This window comes from Prionailurus bengalensis, chromosome X (assembly GCF_016509475.1).
Source record: "Prionailurus bengalensis isolate Pbe53 chromosome X, Fcat_Pben_1.1_paternal_pri, whole genome shotgun sequence".
Classification (NCBI taxonomy): Eukaryota; Metazoa; Chordata; class Mammalia; order Carnivora; family Felidae; genus Prionailurus; species Prionailurus bengalensis.
In genome coordinates, this window is record NC_057361.1 from 54,015,192 (window position 1) to 54,020,592 (window position 5,401).

Consider the following 5,401-nt stretch of genomic DNA (forward strand, 5'->3'; position numbering starts at 1 on the left):
ATTTTAGGATTGCTTGTTCTAGTTTCGAGAAGAATGCTGATGCAATTTTGATTGGGATTGCATTGAATGTGTAGATAGCTTTGGGTAGTGTTGACATTTTGACAACATTTATTCTTCATATCCATGAGCACGGAATGTTTTTCCATTTCTTTATATCTTCTTCAATTACCTTCATCAGCTTTCTATAGTTTTCAGCATACAGATCTTGTACATCTTTGGTTAGATTTATTCCTAGGTATTTCATGCTTCTTGGTGCAATTGTGAATGGGATCAGTTTCTTTATTTGTCTTTTTGTTGCTTCATTATTAGTGTATAAGAATGCAACTGAGTTCTATACATTGATTTTGTATCCTGCAACTTTGCTAAATTCATGTATCAGTTCTAGCAGACTTCTGGTGGAGTCTATCGGAGTTTCCATTTATAGTATCATGTCATCTGCAAAAAGTGAAAGCTTGACTTCATTTTTGCCAATTTTGATGCCTTTGATTTCCTTTTGTTGTCTGATTGCTGATGCTAGCACTTCCAACACTATGTTAAACAACAGTGGTGAGAGTGGACATCCCTGTCGTGTTCCTGATCTCAGGGAAAAAGCTCTCAGTTTTTCCCCATTGAGGATGATGTTAGCTGTGGGCTTTTCATAAATGGTTTTTATGATCTTTAAGTATGTTCCTTCTGTCCCGACTTTCTCAAGGGTTTTTATTAAGAAAGGGTGCTGGATTTTGTCAAAGGCCTTTTCTGCATCGATTGACAGGATCATATGGTTCTTATCTTTTCTTTTATTAATGTGATGTATCACATTGATTGATTTGTGAATGTTGAACCAGCCCTGCATCCCAGGAATGAATCCCACTTGATCATGGTGAATCATTCTTTTTATATGCTGTTGAATTCGATTTGCTAGTATCATATTGAGAATTTTTGCATCCATATTCATCAGGGATATTGGCCTGTAGTTCTCTTTTTTTACTGGGTCTCTGTCTGGTTTAGGAATCAAAGTAATACTGGCTTCATAGAATGAGTCTGGAAGTTTTCCTTCCCTTTCTATTTCTTGGAATAGCTTGAGAAGGATAGGTATTATCTCTGCTTTAAACGTCTGGTAGAACTCCCCTTGGAAGCCATCTGGTCCTGGACTCTTATTTGTTGGGAGATTTTTGATGACTGATTCAATTTCTTCACTGGTTATGGGTCTGTTCAAGCTTTCTATTTCCTCCTGATTGAGTTTTGGAAGCGTGTGGGTGTTCAGGAATTTGTCCATTTCTTCCAAGTTGTCCAGTTTGTTGGCATATAATTTTTCATAGTATTCCCTGATCATTGCTTGTATCTCTGAGGGATTGGTTGTAATAATTCCATTTTCATTCATGATTTTATCTATTTGGGTCATCTCCCTTTTCTTTTTGAGAAGCCTGGCTAGAGGTTTATCAGTTTGGTTTATTTTTTCGAAAAAACAACTCTTGGTATCATTGATCTGCTCTACAGTTCTTTTGACTCTATATTGTTTATTTCTGTTCTGATCTTTATTATTTCTCTTCTTCTGCTGGGTTTAGGCTGCCTTTGCTGTTCTGCTCCAATTTCCTTTAGGTGTGCTGTTAGATTTTGTATTTGGGATTTTTCTTGTTTCTGGAGATAGGCCTGGATTGCAATGTATTTTCCTCTCAGGACTGCCTTCACTGCGTCCCAAAGCATTTGGATTGTTGTATTTTCATTTTCGTTTGTTTCCATATATTTTTTAATTTCTTCTCTAATTGTCTGGTTGACCCACTCATTCGTTAGTAGGGTGTTCTTTAACTTCCATGCTTTTGGAGGTTTTCCAGACTTTTTCCTGTGGTTGATTTCAAGCTTCATAGCATTGTGGTCTGAAAGTATGCACGGTATGATTTCAATTCTTGTATACTTATGAAAGGCTGTTTTGTGACCCAGTATTTGATCTATTTTGGAGAATATTCCATGTGCACTCAAGAAGAAAGTATATTCTGTTGCTTTGGGATGCAGACTTCTAAATAGATCTGTCAAGTCCATCTGATCCAATGTATCATTCAGTGCCCTTGTTTCTTTATTGACCGTGTGTCTAGATGATCTATGCATTTCTGTAAGTGGAGTGTTAAAGTCCCCTGCAATTACCACATTCTTATCCATAATGTTGCTTATGTTTGTGATTAATTGTTTTATATATTTGGGGGCTCTTGTATTTGGCGCATAGACATTTATAATTGTTAGCTCTTCCTGGTGGATAGACCCTGTAATTATTGTATAATGCCCTTCTTCATCTCTTGTTACAGCCTTTAATTTAAAGTCTAGTTTTTCTGATATAAGTATGGCTACTCCAGTGTTCTTTTGACTTCCAGTGGCATGATAAATAATTCTCCATCCCCTCACTCTTAATCTGAAGGTGTGCTCAGGTCTGAAATGAGTCTCTTGTAGAAAGCAAATAGATGGGTCTTTTTTTTTTTTTATCCATTCTGATACCCTATGTCTTTTGGCTGGCGCATTTAGTCCATTTACATTCAGTGTTATTCTAGAAAGATATGGGTTTAGAGTCATTGTGATGTCCGTAGGTTTCATGTTTGTAGCAATGTCTCGGTACTTTGTCTCATAGGATCCCCCTTAGGATCTCTTGTATCGCTGGTTTAGTTAACCAGTTTTATAATTAGAAGAACATTGTTGTTCTTAATTAATTTTACTCAGCTAACATAATTCTTATTCAAAATTTGGTGCTGATAGTGCTATAAGACTATTTATTATAAATAAAATATTAACTTATAAACATAAAAGGATATGTAACCCCAAATCACAATAAAAATTGGTTTATCTTAGAAATGCAATATATCTTAATTTTTGGAATTTATTAATATATACAAATTAACATGTCAAAGGGAAAATGGATGAAATTGTCAACAGATGTTGATAAAATGAAACAAAATCCAAAGCCATTTGATTTTTAAAGTCATATATATTATATAAAATATTTAAAAACTCTCTATATTCTGCTATTTGTTTACTAAGGTTCCTTACACTAGTAAAGAATAAACAATGAATAGATGAGTAAAAAAAGCAATTTGAAATATTACACAAAATTCTAAATGCAAATAAACAATAAGCACAAAAAAGTTGTTTTTACCCCATCAAATAGAAAAAAAAGTAAATAAAAAAGTATATACCATAAAGTTCTCATTAATTAGTAATTTAATATTACAAAGGAAATCATAAAATTAATAGATGGTAGATACATGCATTGTTCATTTGTGGTATGGCTTTTAGGATATAAGAATTCCATGCACTATTGATAACAAATATAATTATAATGTAAATTAGCAAAAAAATTCAGAAGTGTTCTGCTTATATATTTCAAGAATTTCTAAATAGTATGCATTATTTTGCCTGGTAATTATACTTCTAGAAATGTGTCCTGAGGAAATACTGTTGATTTTCTGTAATGATTTATTTCCAATGATGTTTAAAATCCATATGAATGAACTTTAAATCTAAATAAAAGTAATTATAAAAACAAGGCTAATTAGGAAATTAGCTGCTTATCCAAAAGTTACAGCCCATTTTCTCACTTACTAATAGATAATTGATTTATGTCTGGGTTGTAAGGTGACCGTCCTCAAGAACTGATTCTTGATTGGTCTTATTTAAGGTAAGGTACTTACCCTTTTGCCAGGTACTCATTTCCTAGCCTCTCTTGCAGTTTAGAGATATAGCATCCAATTCTCACCAATAAGATATAAAGAAAATTTGCTCGGTTGCTTCTAGGAAGATAGATTTTCCCTAATAAAAGTCAAGGTGTTTTGTCCTGGTCCCTTCTTCATGACTTTCACTTTGGTGTGGAGATATGATGCTTTGAGTTATGGCAACCAAGAGGCCACAAGCATGAGGAGAAAACAAGGTACACAAGATGAAGAGTAAAAAAAAAAAGTCTGTGTCCTTGGCAACATTGTTGGTCTGCTCAATCAAGCACATTCTCTTAACCTTTAGACTTCATTACATAAATAAATGTGTTTATGGTTCAAGTCACTGCTAAGTTTTATGTTACTTCTAGCTGACCATATCCTGAGTCATATATAAACTAATTTCTCCACAGCAAATCTGAGGCTGAAACCCTTGTTTATGTGGCTCATGATTATTTTTACTGAACTATTTTGACTTTGAGCAAGTCGTGCATTCTCTCTGAGTCTTAGTTTCCTCATGTAAAATGGGGTTCATAATACCTCCTTGGTGTGGCCGAGGGCCAAATTAGGTAATACACATGAAAGCTCTTTACAAGGTACAGACTACTATACAAGCACAATCTGTTTATATATAAATCTTTTCAGGAGCACAACATTGCAATTCCTTCATTTTCTCTGAGCTTTCTAGTGGTGCTGAAATAGACACATGCACATTTCATCATTGGTGATATTTTAAGAGTTTGGTAACGGAAGTTTGATAGAAAGACTCACTTTTCTCTCTTGGAGAAGTTCAATATGTAAATATGTAAATGTGGATGGCTTTAAACATAATGGCAATGTACATGATAGAAACATTTGTAAGAGACTGTTCTTAATGGGAGTGCCAGGACTTTTTAATCAAGATCAGTGTATAATTGAAAATAGATTCTGTCAAGCCAAGCAGCTTGGCCCATCAGGTCCATCCCAATGGCCAGCATGATCTAACCTCTGATAACCTTTCCTGGGTCCTGGGAACCCTTATCAACCATGTGGGCACTCATCTGTGATACCAAATATTATGTGTAAAGAGTTAAAATTAGAGTTTGTACTTGCATCTGTTGGTATCTCTTGGACTCAGTCTCTTCATTTGTGAAATACAGATATAGGAAGGTGGGCTAAATAATTGTGATATTTTACTTTACTTAGAGGATCATGTTACTCTTCTACTCAAAACCCTCCAAAGGGTTCCTGGTGCACTGAGGGAAAAAAATATGAAAATTTCTTATCATAGACTTCAAGACTCCACAGAGTTTGGCCTATACCCCTTCTATGACCTCATTGTGTACAACTCTCTATTTCACTTACCATACATCAGCTTCCCTAACCTTTTTCTTCCTTGAACATGCATAATACATTTCCACCTTGGGACTCTACTACCTATATTCTGTCCTCAGAAGGCACCTCCTTAGAGTTCCTTTGCTACTTGATCTGAAGTAGCTCTATAGCAGATCAGACCTGATATCTGACTCTTGAACCCCAAGTGGGTGAGCCCTACTTTAATTGACAGATTTCCTTAATGCTAAGGAGTTTTCATGGGCCTCTGCACTCCACATGTCCTCTTGATATATGTCATTATATTGTGGAAACCTCCCTTGGCCCTGATCCTGTCAGGTGGAATTTTGTTGGCATTGCCACTGCTATTATAATCTTTGGACTGTATGTTTTGCCCACTAAACTGTATTAGCCACAGGTAG